This window comes from Sorex fumeus, unplaced genomic scaffold (genome assembly GCF_029834395.1).
Source record: "Sorex fumeus unplaced genomic scaffold, SorFum_2.1 ptg000130l, whole genome shotgun sequence".
Taxonomy (NCBI): Eukaryota; Metazoa; Chordata; class Mammalia; order Eulipotyphla; family Soricidae; genus Sorex; species Sorex fumeus.
Window position 1 is genome coordinate 2,702,473 of NW_026606187.1, and position 26,772 is coordinate 2,729,244.

The following is a 26,772-nucleotide window of genomic DNA, read 5'->3' on the forward strand; positions in this document are numbered from 1 at the left end:
CCTAACCTTTCATTTGCTCAGCCATGCTCAACCTTTAGTAGGTGACTGTCTACAGCAGTTGTCATCTGTGCCTCTCTGTCCCAAAGCAGTGATCATTCCCAAGTGATCAGACTCTTCTATTCTTCCCCAGTTCCCAAGAGAGTGTACTGTCTACACAAGGACGCCCCAAAGTGCCAGGGACATACAGCCCTGACAGCAACCCTCACCCAAAAGCAAACAGGAGTTGGTGTGAAAACACCCCAGCTCCTTCACATTTCAAGCAGAACATCCCTAAAGTTTCCAGAGTTCCTCAGCAGGAGAGACTCACCATGACTTGCTCACTACTATTTCAACCTTCTCAAAGCTTCTAGAATCACTCGGCAAACAAAAACATGCACTCAAATCTCCTGTTCCAAATTTGTCGTTCCGGGAGATCCCAATGGAAGAAATGGCCAAAAATAGTCACCCGTGCTTCAACCATCACATTCACATTCCAGCAAGAAGCAGTAAAAAGAGTGAGTCACCTCACTTTAAAGACTATTGCTCGAGGTCGAATATACAGTTCAAGGATTAAGGCACTTACCTTGCATCTGGCTACCCTAGTTCCATCCCCAGCATGACATATGGTTTCCCTAAGCACTTCCAGGAGTTATCCTTGAGCAGAGCCAGGAGTAAACTCTGAGTTCCTCCATGTGTGCCCCAAATTTTTTTTTAAAAAAGACTATTACTTGAACATCCCTCAGGATACCCCATTGGCAGAACGTGCATGGATTCATTGATAGTAAAAAAAGCTGGGAGATGCCTTTGTTATTATGAGTGATCAGATACCCTGTGAAATTCAGCATTCTATCCCTTAGGTCACGGCCCTCCCATTGTTCATCGATTTGCTCGAGCGGGCCCAGTAACGTCTCCACCGTGAGACTTGTTGTTACTGTGTTTGGCATATTGAATACTTCACGGGTAGCTTGCCAGGCTCTGCTGTGAGGGCGAGATACTCTCGGTAGCTTACCGGACTCTCCAAGAGGGGCGGAGGAATCAAACTCGGGTCGGCCATATTGGCTGCGTGCAAGGCAAATGCCCTACTGCTGTGCTATCGCTTCAGCCCTTAGGAGGAAAGAGAAATGCAGCTTGTCAGTGTTCAGGGAATGGGAAGGACAGAGCCATGAAGAGGGGATCCATGAACAGGAGTTTGTGTTATGGACACACCATGGATAATATTTCACAAAAATACTCCCTGGCAGTCCTTTGAGCCACCATGCTCTGAAGCCTACCTCTCCACCTGTTCCTCAACACAAGCTAAGCCTAACTTACTCGTCTCTCCAATTCTGGGAGAAACGCCAGGGCTTAGCTCCCTTAAAACCAAGCCAGGATGTGATTTTTATATTAAAGTCATTTAAGCTGGGCTGGAGAGATAGTACATGGGTAAGGTGCGTGGTTTGCTTATGGCTGACCTGGGTTAAATCCCTGGTACCCCATGTGGTGTCCTGAGTATGGCCAGGAGTGATCCCTAGGCTAGATTCAGGAAGAATCAGCAGCACCACCCGATATGGCCCCCAAACCAAAAAAAAACAATCATTCAAGATGGCTTTCCCTTCATCTTCATTTTAGATAAACAAGAAACCTGACACAAGATCCCTATCCTCAAAGGGTTTGGATGATTCATAAAGACATGAGAGACACAGGGAGCCAAACATCTGGTTACAAATGTGGGATCTGGAGGTGTAAGTCAGAGAAGACATGGCGACACTACACAAATGGTGTCACAGGAAAATGAGGGAGGGGGGGTCGGAGTAGCAAACACCCTACTGGGTGGGACCTCAAAGCACCCAACCACTGGAGAAGGAACGTTTCCTTCCTGACATATTTTAAAGATGAAGAAAGAAAGCTGGATGGAGCGACGCATCTGTAGCCACAGAGCCAATGAGAGTCAGACTAAGAATAATATCTAAGTTCCCCCTCTGTATGTGCACTAAGTGCTTGTACTTATGCAATTCGCTCTTCATAAGAAGAGCCTCAGAGCTAAGTACCACTGTTATTTTCATTTACAAGTAAAGTAAGCGAGGCTGAGAGCTTAAGAAGCCAGAAAAGAGTGACATGAAGATTTAAAGAACCCCAATCTGACTGCCCTTGGATGTTTGCTTTTGATTATAAAATTGTCTCCTGAGGACAGAGGAGCTTGGATTATCAGAGAATACACAGCTTCTAGGACCCTTCCTTCACCCTCACTTCTAGGAGCCCACTGAAACCAGGGGAAGGATGTGTTTTTCCCTCTTCCCTTCCAAGGGTTTCCCCAGCAATGTTCTACCCAGCCTTGAGGGCTTGAAGGTTTGGTGCTCAGGGGTCACCAGGGAGGGTCACACCTGGACATCCTCTGGGGGGCCATGTGGTACCAAGATTCAAACTCGGGACCTCACCTATGCAAGGTATGCATCTACCATTGGAGTTATTGCCCCAACACCCTGGGATTTTTCTTAGCCCCAAAACTCATTGAAAATTGTGCCTAGGTGAGAGAGTCCAGGTACTTTTTTTTCCAAATATTAGGTAGTAAATATTTCCAGCCTCATCACCCATATAATCTCTGCCATGGCTGCTCAGATCTGACATAAGCCCAAGTATGGCCTCAGACAGTGCCCGAGAAAGTGGACATGAGAAATAAAACCTCATGCGTGGCCACTGAGGTCAAAATGTCATATGATTTTTAAAATACTAAAATATTTTTTGCTTGATTTCTTCAATTGCTTTAGATAGGACCCATTTGGAAATATAAAGTCCACTCTGTGCTTGTGGGCTATGTACAGTCAGGCTAGAAAAAAAGGCCAGGCCATGGAGCCTCATCAGCAAGGCCTGGCCCAGGAGCTTGAAAGGCATCTGGATGAAAGAGGAGCAGAGAGACCCCAGTTTTCCTACCCACTTAAGAAACCAAAGGGAAGGGAAGGGCACTGCTTTTTGGATGATGTTAGAAGGTTAGAGTATCAGCATGCAGATGCCTGCTGGCCCACCTCCATATGGGCCTGGCGTATTGAAGAACCAGAAATGAAAGCAGGATCCTTATACTGACTCATTATAGTCAATTATTGACCCTTAAAATTGACTAATTCTTGCAATTGACTAAGGAGGTGGGACTTAAGTGACCATGGCATGTGAAGGGCGGGTCACTTGGTATCCATATCATGGTGCAGTAAGGAATGGGTTCATAGTTCAAAGATAAAGAAATCAAAGCTTGGAGAAGGTATATACCAATATGTCCCAGTTTGTAGCAGATCACCTTCCGAGTTGACAGAAGCTAGTTTCTAGATGCTAGGGTCCTGCACTGAGTGCAGAGAACCTACACCATTGTCTTTCCCCCTGAAGAGGTTCACCAATGCTGCGCTAAACAAGGCAGCTGCATGTTGAGGCGTCAGGCTCCTTAGGAACATTTGCTGCAGCACCATATCTGTTCTAACTCTTCTGCCAGTTTCTGCCTCCATCCCACACCAGATGATGCTGGAGGTCTATGCCCTGGCAATCCTGGGAGTGAACCTCATGAGGATGGGGGGAGGGAGGCCCAGAAGAGAGTTCAAAGGCTGAGAGCACCAGCCCTGCAAGAAAATTCTACCTTCACAATTCTGCATGTACAGAGCACAGTCCTAACATTTCGGCTGTCTCTGCCTGGATCTCTAGTGTGGTGACCTCTGGCATCACATGCAATTTGCAGGTGTGCACACGAGCACTGCAATGAAAGGACATCGCCACCCCTGCAAATGCTACAAATAAAGAAAGAAGTGCACAGTGTGGAAGTATGGCCTGTGGGGAGGCATGTACGGGGGTGCCAAATAATCTTTTTAAGAATAAATCTTAAAAAGATTTCTGTATTTATTAATTTATATTGAATCACTGTGAGACAGACCCTTACAAAGCTGTTTGTGATTTGGTTTCAGTCATACAGTGTTCAAACACTCATCCTTCCACCAGTGTATGTTTCCAGGTCCCCAATTTCCATTCCGTCACCCCCCCCACCCCACAAGCAGCCTGCCTGTATGGCAAGTACTCAGGCATCTCTGTCTCTGTATCTGTCTCTGTCTCTCTGTCTCTGTCTCTGTCTCTCTCTCTGTCTCTCTCTCTCTCTCTCTCTCTCTCTCTCTCCCCCCTTTTGGGCATTCAGATGGTTTGCAATACAGACACTAAAGGTTATTGAGTATATCTCTTTATCTACTTTTAACACTCAGTTCTTGTCCAGCGTGATCGTTTTCAACTATTGTTGTCATACTGGTCTCTTTTCTATTTTCCCTTCCCTCTGCTCCCCCTTGCACTTGTAGATTCCAACCATTGACCAGTCTTCCTAGCCCTTGTTCTCCCTGGCCTTTTAAGGTTGGCAACTGACTTGTTTAGGAGTCAAGCTAGAATAAGGAGAAATAACAAAGGCAGTTGTTTCTTATGTGCTTCATAGTGCTCAGTGCTCTATAAACATTACCTGCCTTCTCAGATGGTATTATTGTTCAGTTTTGTTTTGTTTGGGGGAACACCTGGTGGGGTTCATTTCTGGTTCCTCACTCCAGGATCGCTTGGGAGCCAAGTGACCAGGGATTGAACTCAGGTCAACTTCGTGCAAAGCAAGTGCCTTACCAGCTGTATTATTGCCCTGGCCAATGGCATTATTATTCTTATCCAATTCTTTAAAATTTGTTTCTTTTTCTTTCCTTTTTTTTTTTTGGTCATGCACACACGAGGCCCTGGTTTGGTCTAAGATGAAGCCATGAGCTTCCCCAACAGCGCCCCCTAGCACTCCCCCATTGCATTGTGTCAGCCCCACTTCACAGTTTCCCATAAGATCTACTAGTGTGACTCCTGGTGTACCACCACCATAAAGCCATGGCAATATCTGATGAACACAACAACATGAATGTGCAGGAGAACAGAGCCAGAAGAGAGCAAGCCCCAAGCAAGCACATCCAGACACTGCACCAAAAGGGGCACAGCCCTCGGTGAGAATCACAGTCTGATGTGGGACTCTGGCGAGCACCCCCGCCGTGTGTGTGAGATCCTGGTCATTGCAACAGTGATAATTCACAGTACCCCGTGGAGTCTCCTAGATATAAAACTTCTGCTTCCTGCTCAGGAAAAATAATGCCCAATAGGGTGGGAGCAGAGAAGTTAGTACACAGGTCATTTATTTCCTTCTCTTTCCTTTTTCCCTCCCAGCACATCCAATCAAAGAAAGTGCTCAGGAATTACTCCTGGTAGACTCTGGGGACCACATATGGTGCCAGGTATTGAACCCAGGTTGGGCACACGCAAGGCAAGTGCTCTACTCACTACACTATCTCTCAGCTCTAAAGTTTCAACAATGGTAGCCAAAGAAATCTAAGCTGGCATCCCAAAGGGCCCTTCCCACGCTGGAGTTTGGTCAAGGGTTGTCATCAATGTTCTTTTACTCTAGGAAGAGGGTGAACTTCACTTACTTTGCAGAGGAAGAAACTGATGGTTCAGCTGATCACTGCTTCATGCTAAACAAGTATGCTGGATTCCAGAGTTCATCTTCTTCTACCTCCTGTACTCAGGAATGCAGTTACAATGTGTCAATCCTGGACCTTTCCCTTCCTTTGGCTGGCAAAGGCTTAATAGTCATTGACCCTCATATGTTTGAAATGACCAAACACAAATGGGTTTAAAAGTAGACCCATCAGGGTTCTAGAATATAGCTGAGTGGTAGATTTCCTTCCTGCAAGCCTAAAGCCCTGTGTCCCAACACCTCAAAAAATAAATCAAAATAAAATATTTCAGACAAAGAATAATTGGACACCTATGGAACCAAATAAGAATTCTGACAAGCATCATTCATTCATTTACTAATCTGAGCACCCATCCATGCAAACACCTATACTATTAACCATCCATTTAAATATATAATCAATATTACCTGCATATCCTATTAATCATCCTTTTAAATATATAATCAATATTGTCTGCATCTTCTATTTGTCAGGTCCTATGATACCCTCAGAGAGGAAAAAAAAACAATGATGAATAAGACTGAGTCTCTGTCCACTCAGAGGAATTTATATTATTAGAGGTGTGAAGGCTCAGGAGTGTCTCTGAGAGTGAGTTGTGGGGATGAAAAACCAGGCAAAGACCCTGAGAGCAAGGCTTTCCCAGCCAGGGGTCAGATGGACCTTCTCCCTGGACAAGGATGAATTGAAGTTTCAGGATCCATCCACCTTTTGGTCCCCACAGCTCACTGTCTTCCCTGATGCCAAACTCATCATTCACAAAGAATTGGACTCAAGAGATAGTCCATACTGTAAAACCGAAGTTGGGAATAACACATAATATGAACTATACTGTAAAGAAATACCCATTCTGAAGTGCTGTAACTGGGATATTCGAAGGGGCCCTGATGACCATCCCTATGTGAAAAGCCTCTTTCCTCGACCAAATTTTGGTTATAATTCTATGAACTCCATTTTGGTTGAGGCTCATTCTTGGACTCTATTTTGGCCTATTTAGTCCACTTTTAGCAAGAATCCTGCTGAATCAATTTGGCCAGAACACCCCACCCCTTACTCCTGATGTCGGTTCTTAGCATTTTCCCATCCACTTATATCAATACACACACACACACACACACACACACACACACATACACACACACACAGAGGTTCTCATATTTGGAATAGTGCCCAGTTCCAATCACGATTGCAAAAAGTTCCTGAATACAACTGTTTTTCTCTGCTTGAGCTTCTGTCTGTCTCTGCCTTTTCTGAGCACACGGAGAGTGTAGAAGGTAGGTTCCCATGAAAAACAATCTACTTGATCATTCAAAGACAACTCACTAAATGATACCTACTCTGAAATACAGTGATGCTGAGTCAGAGAGAGGAATAAATACCATCTGGACCTGGAAAGTCCTTGGGTTGATTGTCAATCCAATATTTTGCTCCCCAGACCCCAGGATGCATTAACTGGCATGATACTGAACCCTTAGTTCCATTTCCTCATCTGCAAAACGCCATCACAGCGGAGAAGTGCAGCTTAAGCCAGGCAGAGCCCAAAGCAGAGCCCAGTGGCTGGCACATGATACGTGCTACTGAGTTGCTGGCCTGCTAACGGGTGGAGGAGTCATCAGTATTAGGAGCATACGAAGAGACTGATGATGGAGGCGAAGAGCATTTGAGTCCAAGAACATTTATGGAGCGCCTGGAGTTTTACACAATACCCACACTGAAGAATCAATACAAGTAATTAGAACAAGGGGATACAGAGTGATGAATGTCGGGAGGCAGAAGCAGCAGGAGAAATCATTCCAGTTTGGGGGATAGGAGACTTCAGAAAATGAAGGGATGTTGGGGATGGGGCCACCCCAGGGACTTAAACATGCAGGGAGTCCAGAGGGCATCTCAAGGGAAGAAGTCAGTACATGGGCTTAAAGAACCCTGTTCAGTGGGCTTCCAAGACCTCGTACTATACTCTTGTTGCACAATTGTGAAATCAATAACCCTCAGGAATCCACAACGTTCTCCCAATTAATTTTAGAAACGAACCTCGAACTGAGCTGGTATAATTGTGCAGATCCTCCTCCCCTTTTGTATGAAGACAGCAGGTTCAAACCCTTGACTAAAGGTTATTGCCCTTGAAGCCAGAATGGGATGTACGTGCATGCTGCCTATCTAAATTGGGATAATTCATAAGACAAAGAGGTCTAGTTTTGCAAAGCCGGGTAAGAACCTATATTTTAAAAAAATTCGTTATATTCTCTTACTCTGTGTAGGCACTGCCCTACGTGCTTAACGAATTAATCCTCCTGATATAGGTTAGAGCTGTAATTATCCTAAATATAGGAGGTTACTGATTTGTCCCAAAATCACAGTGTAGGCATTTGAAAGTCGAATCTCAAAGCCATAACACCTTGCATCAAAGTCTGCGTTCATATAAGCCCTAGTTTCTAAAACTGTGGGTCACAACCCCAGAGAAAAGTCATATAACTGAATGAAGGGGGTGAAAAAAATCTTTAAAATATTTTGAAATAGGGGACTGGAGTGATAGCACAGTGGGTAGGGCATTTGCCTTGCAAGCAACCAAACTGGGCTCGATTCCCAGGATCCCATATGGTCCGCTAAACACCGCCAGGAATAATTCCTGAGTGCAGAGACAGGAGTAACCCCTGTGTGTCACCGGGTGTGACCAAAAAGCAAAAAAAAACCCCACACAAATAAAATATTTTTAAATAAATTTCTTTACAATTTGTTATCTGTAAATGTTTTGTATATCTATTATATGTACCAGGGACCACATGTTCTTCTCAGGGAAAAAGAGGTTATGAGTATAAAATGTGTAACAAGTCCTGTTCCATACTATTATCAACTGCCTACAGATGCTATTACTCAGTAAGAAAAAGTGTGGTCAAATGTATCCTTCACTCAGAATGGAATCCATAAGGTACATGGAAGACAAAGTTGGCAAAACCCTCTATGACATTGAAGCTAATGGTATCTTCAAAGATGCCACGCCACTGGCCAAGCAAGTGAAAACAGAGATAGACAAATGGGACTATCTTAAACTAAGAAGCTTCTGCACCTCAAAAGAAACAGTGACCAAAATACAGAGACAGTCAACAGAATGGGAAAGGGTACTCGCCCAATACACATCCAACAAGGGTTTGATATCAAGGATATACAAAGTACTGGTTGAACTCCACAAGAAGAAAACATCCAACCCCATCAAAAAATGGGGCGACGAAATGAAAAGAAACTTTCCCAAAGAAGAAATCCGAACGGCTAAAAGGCACATGAGAAAATGCTCCACATCATTAATCATCAGGGAGATGCAGATCAAAACCACAATGAGATATCAACTCACACCACAGAGACTGGCCCACATCCAAAAGAACAAAAGCAACCTGTGCTGGCACAGATGTGGTGAGAAAGGGAACCTCCTTCACTGCTGGTGGGAATGCCGACTGGTTCATCCCTTTGGAAAACACTATGGACTATTCTCCAAAAATTAGAAACTGAGCTCCCATTTGACCCAGCAATACCACTCCTGGGAATATATCCCAGGATTCAAAAAAGTATAGTTGAAGTGACATCTGCACTTGTTAGTTCATTGCAGCATTGTTTACAATAGCCAGAATCTGGAAAAAACCTGAGTGCCCAAGAACAGATGACTGGTTAAAGAAACTTTTACACAATGGAATACTATGTAGCGGTTAGAAAAGAGGAAGTCATGAAATTTACATACAAGTGAGTGGTACTACATGGAAAGTATCATGTTAAGCGAAATGAGTCAGAAAGAGGAATAGACATAGAAAGATTGCATTCATCTGGGGAACATAAAATAACAAAATAGCAAACTAACACCCAAAAATGGCCTAGATTAGTACCAGGAATTTTGCCCCATGACTTGGAGGACAGCCACACGTTAGGGGTAAAGGGAGCTCAGATAGAGAAGGAAGCACCAAATAAAGGGTGTTGGGAGAATCCTCCCAGGGTGGGAGAAGCATGCTGAAAGTAGACTATAGACCGAACATGACTGCCACTCAATGCCTCTCTTGCAAACCACAGAACCCAAAAGGAGAGAGAGAACAAAAGGGAATGCCCTGCAACAGAGGCAGGGAGAAATGGGGGAATGGGGAGTGGAAGGGATACTGGGACCCGTGGTGGTGGAAAATGGGCACTGGTGGAGGGATGGGTACTTGATCATTGTATAACTGAAACCCAAGCACAGAAATATGTAAGTCTATATATAAATGTACCTCATGGTGTTTCACTAATAAAAAATTTATTTAAATGCATCGTTCACTCAACAATTACTCCCTTTTTAATTGATTCTAATTTCCTTTTCCTTCTTTTCTTCTTTTCCATGTCTTCCTTCCTTAGAGAAGGACCACACCCATACAATGGCATACACAAATATGACCTACTTAGCCACTGAAATGTTAGTAAAAAGTGACATAAGAAGAGACTTTAAATGGATGTCCATGATGTGGCTTGGTCTTTGAGAGTCTTGTGGTTTACAAATGAGAAAGTATGAATCCAGGTGGACACAGGAATCATAGCAAAGGAAACAAGCAAACCCGATTTGAACCCAATTCAGAACCTTATGAGTTGCCTCGGTCAACTCACAAATTGATGACAGATGATGGAAAAAATATGTTGCTGTGAGGCTTGGAGGTTGTTTGTTACACAGCATTTCCAGAGCAATAAGTAACACAGAAATTCCCTAGGACAGCCGGAGAGCATGAGGGTGGGGAGGGCAGGGGATGGGTATGTGAGCATTTTCTGAGATTAGGATTTAAACTTGACGTGATCCATATGATCACGATCATGATCACGATCATCCTGTTGTTCGTCGATTGCCTCGAGCAGGCCCCAGTAACGTCTCCTTCTTCCCAGCCCTGAGATTTTAAAAGAGCCATATTCAATGCTCTTTCAGGGTTAGGAGAATGAGACCCATCATTGTTACTGGTATTTGGCCTATTGGGTATGACACAGGAAGTTTGCCAGACTCTGCCGTGCGGGCAGGATACTTTCGGTAGCCTGCCGGGTTCTCCAAAGGGAAAACGAGATAAGATAATAATAAAAAAAAGTTACAGAGAAAAGCAATAAAACAGAAGCTAGTGACTTGAAGAAAAACCAAAGAAATGAACAGGAAGCAGAGATAGGAAATGCCATAACTGAGCTGGAGGGATAGGATCTATCCCTCCAGATCCATAAGGGGTCATCCTAAAAACAAATTTAGTCATTATATTTCCTTTTGATAGCAAGAGTCTTCACCTACTTTTATGCAGAGGCATGGGATGATATGGCTCTTATATTTTAACATTAAAATCAGAGTCACTGTCACTGTCACTGTCCTCCCGTTGTTCATCGATCTGCTCGAGCGGGCCCAGTAACGTCTTCATTGGAGACTTTGTTGTTACTGTGTTTGGCATATTGAATACATCACGGGTGGCTTGCCAGGCTCTGCCGTGCGGGCGAGATACTCTCCATAGCTTGCCGGGCTCTCCGAGAGGGGCAGAGGAATCGAACTTGGGTCGGCCATGTTGGCTGCGTGCAAGGCAAACACCCTACCGCTGTGCTATATTGCTCCAGCAAAAATACAACTTGGGTCACTACTTCCACCAAATAAAGACACCTACTTCTACTTATTGTCAGTCAATCAATGGCTTTCCTTTGTTCTTAGGCTAAAACCCCCAATTTTCACCTTGACCCAAGGTATTTCTATCTAGGGTCTGTTCAGCTCCCTTACCATATCTTGCACCTTGCCTCTCCTAAGCACTGAGCTCTAACCATACTGGCCTTTGATCAGGTCCTTGAATCCGTGCTTCTCCTTTTGGAGCACAGGCCCATTGCACATGCTTACCTTGCTATCAGAAATACACTTTAACTCTTTTCTTATTTAACTCCCATTCTATTTTCACTTACTTTCTAGAAATCTTTCCCAAGCTCTTATTTTTTTTTAAATTTTTAATTATTATTATTGCCTGGCAGCGGTGGGATTCGAACCCACGCCCCCGAAGAGACTGGAGCCTTAATCCAGCGCCTTAGACCGCTCGGCCACGCTACCTGTATTATTGGGGCTGGAGCAATAGCACAGCGGTAGGGCGTTTGCCTTGCATGCAGCCAACATGGCCGACCCGAGTTCGATTCCTCTGCCCCTCTCGGAGAGCCCGGCAAGCTACCGAGAGGATCTCACCCACACGGCAGAGCCTGGCAAGCCACCCGTGATGTATTCAATATGCTAAACACAGTAACAACAAAATCTCCAATGGAGATGTTACTGGGCCCGCTCAAGCAAATCGATGAACAACAGGAGGGCCTTTTTATTATTATTATTTTTTGCTTTTTGGGTCACACCTGGTGATGCACAGGGGTTACTCCTGGCTCTGCCTGCATTCAGGAATTACTCCTGGCAGTGCTGGGGAACCATATGAGATGCTAGGAATCGAACCTGGGTTGGCCACATGCAAGGCAAACACCCTACTCACTGTGCTATCGCACCAGTCCCTCCTGAGCTCTTTTTTAAAAAAAAACAGTTACCCTTCCTGGGACTGGAGTGGCGAGGGTGCTAGCTTTGTATGTATCTTAGGGAAGATTGACCCCCGGCATCCCACACAGTCCCCAGAGCTTCAGTAGGAGTGATCCTTGAGTGCAGAGTCAGGAGGAAGACCTGAGCACTGCTGGATGTGCCCCGCCATCAAGGGAAACAATCTGCTCTTAACACCGTGCATTTCTCTTTCACTTATTAAAGTTGTAATTTCACATTTATTCACAAGATTTTGTAAGTTTCCCTCAATACTTTCTGAAAGCAGCTACAGGCCTTTCTTCTATCTTATCTCTGCATCCCCAGTGTTAGCACAGTTCCCTGATTCGTGACTGATGTGCAATAAAATTTGTTGCATGAGAGAATACCGGGGGATGATTGCTGAGATAGCAGTGAGGACAAGGGATTATCTTGGCTGCCTAAAGCATACAAGAACAGAACTAATCCTTCTTCCTTACATCATCCCTTTCAACTCCCACTTGCTTCCTCTGAAACTTGGCCAAGATGAATCTCTCATGAAGCAACAATGTGGAAGCCGTTATTATTACCAACCATAAAATATGACCCCCGCACTTCGAGGTACAGCTATTCTAGGTGGCAGGTGTTCAACTTGTGCCCCTCAACATCCACAAAGCAATTTCATAATCCCGGAGTCTTGTGTCATTGAAGGAGGAAGTAACATCTGGATGTTGCAAACTCTCTTGACAGGTTGTCTATACCATCACCTTCAAAATCAATGCCCTAGAAATGAGAGTTTCCCGAACAGCAGAAATTCTGGCTGGCAGCAGTCCCTTCCTCAGCCCCTCTGTTAGATTAAGCAAAGAGTGTCGGGATCGTCTTTGGGATGACAGGGAATCTGGGATCTGGCAGGAGCAGAGGCCTTGCAGAAGGTTAAATGACAATTTCATTCTAAGTATGTCTGCTGAGGAAGCGGGTGGCCTTGTTCAGGTGGTTATGAAGTGAATAAATGAACTTATTACATATTTATTCATCACACTTTGATTACTTTGACCCTAAAGTAGAAACCAGTATATGAATATAGGGTGTAGTGGGGCAGTTAATGCATGGGCTTAAAGGAAGTCTGAAGGAAAGATCCAGCAGTCAAAAACAGACTCAGTCTCATTCAAAATCAACCACAAATGCAGAATAAATGCATCTCAGAGAGCAGAAAAATCAAGTTGCTGAGAGCATCGCAGGAGTACAAATTGGCCTGATTGTTTGGGAAGGTATGTTGGCATTCTCCTTCAAAATAAGATGCCCAGAGATTCTGTGATGACGGATTCTACCTCTTGGTATATTTCTAGAGAAACATTCAGACCAGTGTACAGAAAGAAGTTCACTGTGATGTATTCAACACAGCAAAAATTGGGAAGAACTCAGCTCTCCAGCTAGTAGAGGCTTGACCAAAAAGACTGACGGAACCAACAGTGGGATACTATGCAGCAATGAAAAATGTAATCCTAACTAGAATTTCTAAGATACATTACTGAGAGGAAGGGGGAAGCTGTCAAGAGAAAAAACTAGAAAAAAAAACATGCTTTTGTAAAATACACATATTCAAAACAACAACAGTTTGTTTTGTTATTTTCTGCTGTCACATGTGTGTGAACTGATTTTAAATACACATATTCAAAATAACAACGACTTATATTCTTCATTTTTCTGCTGTAACATATGTGTGTGGACCAATAAAGTTAGTGGTCTAATAGCTTAGATCTAAAACTGTAAACTCTAGTCCCTTTGAAGGCTGGAGTGGGAGACAGAATAAATGTGGGGAAACCACTGTGGATTTTAGCCATGTTGGGTATATTTTGTTTATTTCGCAAAAGCTAAGACAGGTTTCACTCATAGAATTAAACATTCCTTTAAAAATAAAGGGATATGGTGCCGCCAGCAGGTCAATCTGTACCTGTGAGGTGAGTGCATCAGCAGCCTGATGGTGCCTTCAGACTTCCAGATACCCCAAAATTGCTGCTGTGCCTTTGGCCAGACCCCCAAAACTTGTGGCAAAGTTTACCAAGAAAGTAAACAGCCAAAAGTTAGGTATGTGGGAAACACACCCACAAACCACCTCCGGCTCAACTATATAATCAGAGGCATGGCCTCTTTGGTTCCTGATCGAACTGCTTAATGGCCATGATCCCAGAGGCTCAAGAGCAAATCTCGGAACCCAGCAGGTTTTGGCAGAAATCCCTCCAGATTTAAGTGTTAAAATTTTGGAACTTCAAAATCGCGCGGCCACTACTGCAGCCATGCGACATCATATGTTATTCATAACCAGCAATAGAAAACAAATTGTCTACTGTTGCCTTTTCAGCAGATCGGAGTGTTGGGGTAAAATCTCAAATAATAATGGTGGGTCTGGTGTCAAAGTATTGAATGTGATCAAGAGAGAGAGAGAGAGAGAGAGAGAGAGAGAGAGAGAGAGAGAGAGAGAGAGAGAGAAATGTGGAAATCATCTGCCCCACAGGTAGGGGGAGGGTGTGGGATGGGGGTCTACTGGGGTTGTTGGGGGTGGAGAATGGGCACTGGTGAAGGTACGGGTGTTTCATTGTAGGACCGAGACTTAGACTAGAAAGCTTTGTAACTGCTCTCACAGTGATTCAATAAATAAAATTATAAAAAACGAAAAAAAACAAGTAAAATGGTGGAGTTCATGTACAATTCAATCAGCTAATCAGTGGCTGAATAAACAGCAGTACTCCTACATTAAAATAAAATAAAATAAAATAAAGTTGCTTAAAAGCCTGAACGAGTAACAAAGAAACCAGGCACCCCCAAAAGAATGAAGCTGCATTTGAAACTGAAGCCAGATGAGAGGGAGATGGATTCACAATGGGGCAGATGATTCTGGATGCGTGGATGTGGTCCTGAGAGGTTTGATTGATGATTGGTTTCTCTATGGACGTTCTCAGCCCCAGGCTACCTCCGGGTATAGGGAGACTGGTGACAAATGTGGGAATGGAGGCTATTTCATTATGGATCAGCAACTCAGAGGGTGGTTGAGAGAGTGAGGAGGAGGGACTCGCCCCATCTCTCAGTGAAGAATGTTTCCTGGTTCTCCGGGGCAGACGCTGGGCTTATTTAAAGTGTTTACAAATCATCTGAAAGGGATTTATAGTTAAATATCTAAATGGACAAAGCACGCTGAGGCCCTGGTAGAGGAAAATGCCATGAAGATAAGGATAAACAAACCCCTGTACAGCAATGACCAGAGGTCTGACCCAGCTGAGCGGCTCTTGCATTTCACCATGTTCTGGTGAGGATTAAATAAGATTGCTCAGAAAGGCCCCAGGAAAAGTGGAAAATGGTACACAAATGTTGCTTATTACTGTGATTATGTTGTCGTTGGCTTTACATCTGATTTTGATAACAGTTAAAAATGGAACTCATAATGGAGTTTGGTATTCTATTCAGCCATCCGCCCTGACTGGGAGCACTTTACAAGAATAATTTTGCTTTTATCAGGAATCAGCCTCTATGCTTTTTGTTCTCTCTCTCTCTCTCTCTCTCTCTCTCTCTCTCTCTCTCTCTCTCCCCGTGTATATGTGTGTGTGTGTGTGTGTGTGTGTGTGTGTGTGTGTGTGTGTGTGTGTAGGGAAGGCAGGATAATGGAAGCAACTTATCCAAATTTAAAAGTTGGGAAGGTAAAGCAGAAATAAGCCACCATATTTTTATTTTTTTGCTCTTTGGGTCATACCCGGCGATGTTCACGGGTTACTCCTAGCTCTGCACTCAGGAATCACCACTGGTGGTGCTCGGGGGACCATATGGGATGCCAGGGATTGAACCTGAGTCAGCCACGTGCAAGGCAAATCCCTACCCACTGTGCTATCGCTCCGGCCCCACGACCCATATTTTCAATAGATTCAAAATGTCACACAGCATTTACCACTGGAGGGAGGAAGTGAATGAAAGAATCCACTTGCAGCTATGCCACCTTCCCTTCCAATCTTTTCCACCAGCATCTTCCATGTGGTGGTAGGCACACTGTATATCTCACAGATCCTATAAACCAACATGTTCCTCATATTGCACCAAGGCCTTGGAAATAGCACAGCCTTCCTCCATTTTGTTGCATTCTAATGCCTCATGTTGGAAGTGACAGATCCACCATTCAACTTTCCAAGTTTTGCACAAGGTTTCCCATCCTCTGTCCAGCCCCAGGTAGTTTAGGCTTGTCCCCATGCTTGCTTAGGGTACAACTGGCAGTGGGGGACTGGTTGGAGGGCTTCATTTCATGCTGTTCATTCTTTGTGATATAGTTATGATTGTTATCATTCTGTGTTAATGAGGTCAATCTTGTTTTCAACTGAGTGACTTGCTGACGTGATTGTTACAATAAGAAAAGAAAACACTCTTCAGGAACTACAGAGTTCACTGTAAAATTAGACAGGGCAGAGAACACATGTGACAGTGAATTTTATTTAATTTATTTATATATATATATGTTTCATGTATTGCCATATAAGTACTGCGTGCTAACTGATTGTGCCACTGGAGCTCGGTGGGTAAGGAGTCTGCCTTGCACGTGGCCAATATGGCCGACCTGGGTTCAATTCCTCCACCCATTTTGGAGAGCCTGGCAAGCTACCGGGAGTATCTCGCCTGCACGGCAAAGCCCAGCAAGCTACCCATGACATATTCAATATGCCAAAAACAGTAACAACATGTCTCACAATTTGTTGTGAGATGTTACTGGTGCCCGCTTGAGCAAATTGATGAACAATGGGAGGACAGTGCTACAGTGCTACATCTATTTTTTATTTTTTGTTTTTTTTGGGTCATAATCAGCAATGCTCTGGGATTACTCCTGGCTCTGCACTCAGGAATTACTCCTGGCGGTGCTTGGGGAACTATATGGGATGCCAGGGATTGAACCTGGTCCAGCCACGTGCAAGGGAAACACCCTACTCGCTGTCCTATTGCTCCAGCCCCTTTGACATTAAATTTTAATATCAAATATAGAGCTCCCAGAAAGCACTCCCTGAAGAGACAGCCAGGGAGGACAGGTATAATGAGCACGTGTATGTGCTCTGGTGGGAGGCCAGAGGAGGGCAAGGAGCTCTCTGCATCTCCCTATTGTTTCCTGTTCCTTCCAGAGGTGTTCTTCTGTGGGTGACTGACTTCCAAGAATTCCGAATTCAGTGAGATTGTTCGAGATCCCCCTTTTATATGACTCAATGTACAATGGATACTCTCCCATTCTTCTCCCTCCTGTGCCTATATTCAGGGCCCCAGGACTTGCGATGCTTCTGAATTCTGGGGGAACCTGCTATATAGTCTAAGTTTTGTGAATAAACTAAATAAGACTAGTACCAAAAGTTACATGGAGGCGGAGTGGGTGACAGTGTTCTCTTCCTCCCCTCAATTCTTCTATCCTCCACACAAAATAAGCTAATTCCATATTATTGACCAAGATACCGTTTATTTGTTGATTTAATCAGTAAATACTATCGAGCCCATGCCATGGTTCATGCACAATATACTTGGCTCTCCAAACTCCTGATGAAGACTTGCAAGCCTGTCATTCAGGGAGAACTCTCCCAGCCCTACCATCCAGCTGGATCTAATGCCAATGTTCTGGTTCATTGTCTGTGCCAACTTATGCTCAGTCTCTGAACCATGTTGAATTCTGCCTGGTTTTTGGAGCTTAACACTTTGCACATTTTGTAACCAAATCAGCACCATATTTTAGCCTTACTAAATGAAGTTCCCCTTGTCCCTGTGCCTGACCCTAGCCTATCTTGTCCATACTCTGCTCCTATTAAGGCTGAATTGCTCATCAGGGCTCCCCCTAAACAGTACTGCTGAACATGATTATCAAACTGATGCATCAGACTTAGCTCCAAATAACTTTTGACTGTTTCAAAAATCAAATCTAGAGATTTGTCACAATTGAGAACGTTTAAAAATTATGTCCAGGCTCTGAGGGTAATTCCAAAAAGTTCTTCCGGTCATAGCTTAGAAATGAGCATATAATTGGAATGAAGTTATGACCTCTGCGGAAGGATACTTGGAGGAAGAACTAAATTCATCTGGGGCCATAGGAACCACTCTTTGTGTTCACAGGCATCTTCCTTCCCTACCTTCCGCTCACATGCTGACAGTCACAGTTCATGAAGCATTTGAAGTGAAGAGGGACACTCCTGTGAATAAGGTACCAAGGTGAGAGCACCAGGGCAGTGCAGTTGGAAAGCCACAATAAATATTTACATATGGAGGCCTGTAAAGTTAATACAATAGGTAGGGCACTTGCCTTGAACGCAGCCAATCCAGGTTTGATTCCTGGCACTCATATGCTCAGAGCCTGCCAGGAGTCATCCTTGAGTGCAGAGCCAGGAGTAAACCTTTAGCACTGCCAGGCATGGCAAGTAAATAAATAAACAGACAGATAAACATTTGTATCTTGGACAACCATGCTTTCATGGCAGTTTCCAATCTCTTCATCATGGTGGCTTCTATTTCTCAATAGGCGTGTAAAGATGGCACCGAGAATAAGGTTCTCCCCGTGTGATCTGAGTAGTGCTTCTCTGATGAACTTCTTTCAAGAGACTCAGGGGCTATGAGTCAGGTCCTGTGCCCAACCCACAGGATGGCTATGAACATGGTTTATTTTATTCGGGGGGTAGGACACACTCAAGGGTTTGAACAAACAGGGTTCCTCCTTACTGTGGGCAGGGACCATATGTAATGTCAATAATGGGACTGAGATTGGCTGCATGCACGGCAAATGCCTTAACCCCTTTAGGATATCTCTGCCCCAAGAGTGTTTATTCTTAAAAGCACTGCAGCACTGTCATCCCATTTTTCATCAATTTGCTCGAGCAGGCACCAGTAATGTTTCCATTGTGAGACTTGTTGTTACTGTGTTTGGAATATCAAATACGTTATGGGTAGCTTGCCAGGCTTTGCCATGTGAGCGAGATACTCTCGGTAGCTTGCCGGGCTCTCCAAGAGGGGTGGAGGAATTGAACCTGGGTCAGCCGGGTTGGCTGAGTGCAAGGCAAATGCCCTACCTGCTTTGATTTGCATTTCCCTAATAGTAAGTGATGAAGAACATTTTTTTCCATGGGTCTATTGATCATTCATATGTTTTCTTTGGAAAACTGTCTATTTAGATCCTCTGCTCATTTTCTGAGAAGGTCCCTTATTGAGCTGTATGAGTTATTCATATATTTGTACATTAATTCTTATCAAAGGTGATAGAACACTAATTCCTATCAAATCACTTCTCCGAATTAGCCCAACTTCATGTTTCTTTCCATTTCTCTTCACAGCTTCACTATTCATAACAACCAGGGACAGAAGCACCCCAGGGTATTTCTAACAGCAAATGAGTGTATAGGGCCAGAGAAATAGTACAGGAGCTAAAGAACTTCCCTTGCATGCAACTGAGTGAGGTTCAACCCCCAAGTGGCATAACTGGGCCCCTAAGCATCTATCAGGAGTGATCTTGAGCACAAAGTCAGGAGTAATCCCTGACCTCTATCAGCTGTGACTCTGAAACAAACAAGCAAACAAATGAACCAAAAATAGACGAGAGACTGAAGAGATAATACAAAGGGTAAGACATGTGTCCTACACACAGCAGATCCAGGATTGATCCCCAGCACCCGCTATGGTCGCCATGAACTCAGAGCCAGGAGTCAGGAGTGAGTAGAGCCAGGTGTGGCTCTAAATTTACTGCTCAGAAAAGTTAAAAAACTCAGATAAGACATAAGGAAGATGTGATCTGTATGTAAAGCTGTACTACTCCACTTTAAAAATGATGAAATTTTGCTTAATGGGCCTTTAGAGAATTGTCTCAGTGAAATAAGTCAGAAAGAGAAAGGACCGATTTGTGAGATTTCATTCATATGTAGAGTACAAAGAAACACTGAAGTGAAAACAAACTCCCAGATTTGACAAAAACGAACTCTCTGATTTGAAGAACCTGAGGGGCAGGGGTGAGTGAGAAGACCAGGGAGAATAGAAAAACTGGATCATGATAAATGGTAACGAGACCTTGAACAGTGGATGGGGGTGGTATCATGCATTCAACAAAACGTGAAGCGATACTCCTAAAAACTTATACAGTGCTGTAAACCAATGTTCCCTCCACAGAAATAAAATTAAGCTATCAAATAAAAAGCTACCTCATTCGGTAGATCAGGAAAGCCTCCTCAGAATCAGTGACATTTAAGCAGACACCTGACGGCAAGGAGAAGTTGAAAGTGATGATAGGAGAGTCAAAAAATGCCCAGCGCAGAGCAGTAGGTAGCGGGTGGTCATCTTATCTAGCAAAATAAAAGATGGTCTTCTCCCTTTCTTAGTTTTCATACCTGAGGACAAACCTTGGGAGGGTATTATTAGTGCTTCTTTTCTAAGAACAGATCCCAGCTCCCTAACACCCGGGACAGCTCTCCAATATACTTGGTATTGTTGAGCCATGAAAGATAGGTGTGCACATGTCTGCCTGCACCCACACTCAAATTCAGAATCCCTGCAGGAGACAAACTTCTTTCTCACTCTCTTTTTTTCTCTTCTTAAAAAGACAATGAAATATATGTAACTCATAAGTCCCCAACCTCCTCAGCCTGTGACTACAAGATGAGATTATGCTCTTCTTTCATACACAAATTATCATGGCCAGAGGCCTTCCAACTGTCTCCCAGCTGTTTCTGCGAGCTTGTCAGGGCCTCCTGTGTGTCCAGAATTAGACTTTTAGTTTCTGATTGCTTTGAGCTTCTTGTCTTGCTGGGTCCAGCTGTCCTCCATGGAGACAACTGAGAATGCCACATTTTGCTTTGGGAAGCGAATACCCTCTTTGCAGTCTAAAGGGACAATCCTGGGTTGTGGATTCTCAACTCAGAAGCACACCTAAGGAAAAAGCAACTCCCAATACTGATTTCAGAGGCCTAAACTGAAAGGGGATATCTCTTTCCTAGGCCCCTCCTGCTCTGTGACCAGATGGCATGCTCCCACCTGCAGATCCCTCCATATTGGGAGCTGGAAACCATAAGACAATGGCCAAATCTCTGCTTCTACTTCTGTATTTGCAAAACAGAAATACAGCCACTCAGCCACTTCCCTGGGTCAATGAAGGAGAAGTATAGGTAAAGGAAGAGAGCAGTGTCCTGTAAATTCTGTACCAGAGTCTAAGAAGCCTTGTACAGCAGTACAGAACACAGCCTGATAAAAAATGGGCACAAGCACCTCAGTGCTACCAGAGAACTGAGTGACAGACTAGGTTCTTGAGTCCCGGGGTCTCGCTCTAGCCACAGCTCCACCCCCGGGGACACACACTGTTTGCACTATAGGAGCTCAGATCTGCTCTCTGCTTCCATGAATCTTGCGCATGGTTCATCCACCATGGTTCCTGTTATTTGAAATAGAGGATTCAACTAAAGGTGAAAGGAGGAAAAAGAACATGAATCCAAGGTTTCCAAAATGGTAAATAATCGATGAGTCATGTTATAATCAATACCTGATCTAGACTTCAACTGCTAACCTAGGACAGAACGACTCTGCATTCCTTGTCACTGTTTCCTGGATATGGATTTCATCCACCTAAATTCTCACCGGCTGTTACAGTTGTTGCTAGACCTGCTCCCTATCTTGTTAGCAATGAATTCAATAGATATCCAACTTTTCTATTAATCCCCCAAATAGTCCCAGAGGGATATAACTTTGCCCCCAACTAGGGAGGCTAAAAGCAGACAAAACATCTGGCATACATGAGTTAGCCAGGCCCCTCACTCAAGGTCTAAGCACTGAGTCAACTCCATCCAAATCATCAGACATGAGTGATGCCCATGGTCTCTAATGCCAAATGCCAAGTAGATATCACCAAAGCATACAGGTCTACTGACACAAAACTCACCAATTTTTCACCTAAAAACTACCATTCTTTCTTCAAACATTAATTTTGTATAAAATAGGCAGAGCCTAGGCACTGTGTAGATATAGACTCTCACGGTCTAACTACACAGTGTAGTTAGATATCCCGTCTGTAAAGTTTTCTCACTGGAATCTAATATACCCAAACATATTGTTGGGGTCTCTTACCTTTTCTCAAAAGCAGCGAGTTTATCTCCTTCATCTCTTTATTCCCCGCATAACATGTTTCTGGCACAGTGAAAATGCTTAGTCAGAGTTGATGTATGAACAGTTTTGGTCTCAAGGTTTTATGTGTTTGTTTTAAAAGTTGTTGGCTATGTTATCATGTAGTCAAGCAAATACTCCTGGATCTTCCTTGCTCCCTTTTTACAGGAAACATATCCCCAGTTGGGTTTTTATAATTATATAAATTACATGATATAATTTATATCATAGACCTAAAGCTCTCATCCTCCCCAGCCTGGCGTGCACACATTATAAGACACTTCCTGCCCTACCCATTTTCCACAATTACTACACCATATCTGGGGTTTCAGATCGTAGGCAACAAATCATAGATAAAAATGTATAAATATATGCCTCTCGGAGAGCCCAGCAAGCTACCGATAGTATCCCACCTGCATAGGCAGAGCCTGGCAAGCTCCCTGTGGTGTATTCGATATGCCAAATACAGTAACGACAACAGGTCTCATTCCCCTGACCCTGAAAGAGCCCCCAGTCGTTGGGAAAAGACAAGAAAGAAGAGGCTGCTAAAATCTCAGGGGTGGGAGGAATAGAGATGTTACCGGTGCCCGCTCGAGTAATTCGATGATCAACTGGATGACACTGACAGTGATACAGTGATCATAGACCTAAAAACAAGAGGTTGCCTTGGTTGCTCCTGAGTTTCAACTCACTGGGTTCTCTTTGACTCTTCAACTTGCTCTAATAATTCTGAATCCTCATTTCATTATACCTATTAATAACCATGACATTTTTTTAAATATGCCAAACACAGTAACAACAAGTCTCATGATACAGACGTTACTGGGCCCACTCAAGCAAATTGATGAACAATGGGAGGACCGTGATTTTTATTAGTGAAACATCATGAGGTACAATTGTAGACTTACAAACTTTGGTGCTTGGGTTTCAGTTATACAATGATCAAGAATCCATCCTTCCACCAGTGCCCATCTCCACCACCAATGAACCCAGTAGCCCTCCCATCCCCCATCCCCCCACCCCGCCCCACATCTGTGGCAGGGCATTCCTTTTTGCTCTCTTTCCTTTAGGGTGTTGTTAACCTTAATATTTTGCCTCCTCTGTAGATCTGATCCACAGGTTCTAGATTTTCACCAACATCACTGATTTAAATGTGTAATAGGACAGAAATGAATTCAGAGGGACATTCAAGGATCGCAAGTGGAAGTCCTTTTCTAGAGAAGAACTACCATCTCACTGCAGGACTGGTCCAGTAATTGACACCCTGGTTGTGATCACCAACTAAACACATCCATCTCTGCCTCATCAAAAGGGGCCTCATGAAGATGCATCCTTCCCCCATCAGCTGTACAGAAGAAATCATAAAATTCTGTGTTTGAGTATCCTAGTTCAGTTGGTATTGAAGTGTTTTTTTTTTTAACACTAATTTTCACTGTCACTGTCACTGTCCTCCCGTTGTTCATCAATTTGCTCGAGTGGGCCCAGTAATGTCTCCATTGTGACAATTGTTACTGTGTTTGGCATATCGAATATGTCACGGGCAGCTTGCCAGGCTTTGCTGTGCAAGTGAGATACTCTCGGTAGCTTGTGGGGCTCTCCGAGAGGGGCGAATAGAACTCAGTTCGGCCATGTTGGCCACTTGCAAGGCAAACGCCCTATCCGCTGTGCTATCGCTCCAGCCCAAACACTGATAGTTTTTTTTAATGTGGAAGACTTAGAAAAAGTTTCAATTTTGGCTTTAAATAAAAACCAAATACCTGCAACAAGGCACCTAGCCCCAAATTGTAGTTATCAGTCAACTCCTGGTAATGAGGGAAAACAGATGGCAACTGGGTACAATCCACCTCAAGGTTTTTCATTTATCTGTCTGGTCCACACCAGCACTAGCGATCACCAACTCTGCTCTTTTATATTTCTCAAACTGAAATTTTGAACCACATGCAGTTTCCCTGCAGGGCCACTGAGCTTCTAACAGGGATGGTCATGGAAGTGGATCCCAACCCTTGTTCCTCTAGACTGGATTCCATCCCCTGGAGCATGCTACATGTAACCTCACTTCCCTCTCTTGCTTCCATATCAATGTGTGGGGTGCTCTGCCTTTGACTGGTCCCCAAGAGAGCCAGCTTTTTTTTTCTTTTTCTTTTTAATTGAATCATTGTGAGATAGTTACAAAACTGAGTTTCAGTCATACAATGATCGAACACCCATCCCTCCACCAGTGCACATTCTCCACCATCAATGTCACCAGTATACCTCCATTTTCAACCCTCCCCTTGCCTTTAAGGAAAACAATTTCCCCCATACTTTATACTTTTGGTCATTATGGTTTGCAATACAGGTACTGAGAAGCTATCATGTTTGGTCCTTTATCTACTTTCAGCACATATCTCCCATCCCGACTGATCCCTCCAACCATTATTTTCTTAGTGATCCCTTCTCTATTCCAGTTGTCTTCTCCCCCAGCTCATGAGAGAGGCTTCCATCTATGGAACAATATTCCTGGAGAGCCAACTTTTTTTCTACGTGAAAATCCTCAGTTCCTTCCATCATTTATGTAGGTGATGATTTTTGGCTCCTACCTCCTGCCCTTCAGGCCATGAACCTGGGTGGCCTCCACCAGGCAAAATAGAATCAAGAGCTAAAAATAAAGTCAAGTCATAGATTGAAATCCAAAAAGCTACCTACAGGACTTACAAGAGTCCCCTGCTGGGATAAATCAAGGAGCCCCTCAGTTGGAAGGAAGCTTCAGAATTCACCCATGGTAAGAGAAGAGGTTACACAGAGACTGGTGAAACCAGGCAGGGTTGATTTCTCTCAAGGGTGGATGGGAGATGACCAATAATGAACTCAGGACAACTGTCCTCGACTAAATCAGATGAATGGTCCCACAGTTGTGTTTTCCAACTCCAAGAAACTGTGGAAAGAACAGATTTTCCAAGAGTGCTTAACTGTTCTTCTGAAGCAACTAAAACTGAAAAACCTAACGCATGCTGCCGCCTCTGTTCGGGATGGTGCTTCACCTGGGAACCAATTATCACCAGGAAGTGTGTTGGAGAATTAGAGAAACTAACCTTTTCTAATCCAGCTGTCTAACAGCAGCCTCTCAGCAGCCAATCAATATTGGTGGTAGTGGAGCTGCAGGAGCAAAGCAGCTCCTGCCCCTCCACAGAAGTAATTAAAGTCAATTTAATGAGGTTGCCAAGAGATGGGTGTCTGAGCGCTGGACAGACAGGGAGATGGGGTGTAGATCACCCTGAACCTCAAGAGAAACCCTGAAAATGGGTGCCTGAGTAAACAGAACGGCTAGGATTGCCTACGGGAGCTGACAGCGTGGGAAGGAGAAACTGACAAGGAGCCCCAGAGGGGCTGAGTTAGGAGACGCTCCCAGAGGGAACCATCGGCCCTCAGTGTCTGGGAGGGAGGAGTACAGAATGAGGCATCCGTCTGTGTTTTCTGTCTGTTTTGTTTTGGGGGCCACCTCTGGCGGTGCTCAGGTTTCACTCCTGGCTCTGCACTCAGGTGTCACTCCTGCTAGGGCTCAGGGGGCCACATGGAATGCCAGTATCGGACCCAGGTCTGCCACATGCAAGGCAAGAACCGAACCCGCTGTACCATCACTCGGACTCTAACTCTGGCCCCTGCATCAGTCTGTGTTTTAAGGCCACTTCTGCCCCCTAGAAGCTGTGCTGTGTCGAAAAGTCCCTTCCTGGTCTCCAGCCTCATCTGTTCAATGGGATAACATCACCGAGTGCTTGAAAATTGTCTGAGAGGGTTAGAGATCTCAGTGGCCTTCAAGTGCCAAGCATTGTGTAGAATAGGCAGTACAGCAGTTAAGGTGCTGGCCTTGCATATGGCAGGGTCCTGTTAATCCCCAGCACTACGTGTGTGTTACAGGCCTCATTCCCCTGACCCCGAAAGAGCCTCCAATCATTGGGACAAAACAAGTAAGAAGAGGCTGCTAAAATCTCACGGCTGGGAGGAACAGAGACATTACTGGCACCCACTTGAGTAAATCGATGAACAACGGGATGACAGTGACAGTGACACTATGTGTTGTCCCCAGCATTGCCAGGTGCAGCCTGGAGGATGCCAAGTATTACAGGTATGGTCCTGGTGGGGGTGGGGGTTCCAAGCATTGGTCTAAGCATTGGGGGGTTCAGGTATTTCCCAGTACCAATTGCCTGAACAGCACTGTATCTTTGGACTTTTGTATTAAAACGCCAGCCTGTCTTTCAAAGGGGAACGAACCCCTGCCCCAGACGTGAGCGCCTCTTAGGAGTCTTCCCCCATCCAATAAATAAAGGATCAAGCATCATGCCTGGTCCACACAGTGCCAGGCCAGTGAGGAGCAGGTGTATTCCCAGTGAAGCCTATCACGGTCTCTCAGACACTACGGCTTATCATCCAGGACATCCAGGGAGGGAGCGCACATTCCAGAGAAATGCAATCACACTGACATCAGGCACAGAGCAGAGAGCAGAGGGCAAACAGTAGTTCCTGTTAATTCTCTGGGCTAAAAGGGACACACAGGCCATCCATCAGCAGAAAGAAAACCGTTTTATGGAGTGGGAGTGGGAGATGGGCAGAGGGGAAAGGCACTTCCTATGTATAGGAAGGGCTTTGCTCCTTTTCTGGCAAATCCCAGCAGCAGAGGGAAACACCGGGAGCCTGAGTCCCTCCAAGAGCATC

General features: G+C 44.4%; 1 protein-coding gene and 1 non-coding gene across 2 annotated transcripts in view; both read right to left on the reverse strand.

Moving 5' to 3' along the window:
• HS3ST4 (heparan sulfate-glucosamine 3-sulfotransferase 4) overlaps window positions 1-26,772 on the reverse strand; it is a 481,972-nt gene that overhangs the window by 186,705 nt on the left and 268,495 nt on the right. The gene's annotated exons all lie outside the window — the stretch shown is intronic.
• On the reverse strand, window positions 11,439-11,520 carry TRNAL-AAG (transfer RNA leucine (anticodon AAG)). Its single transcript has one exon. It is a non-coding gene; the product is annotated as a tRNA-Leu (tRNA).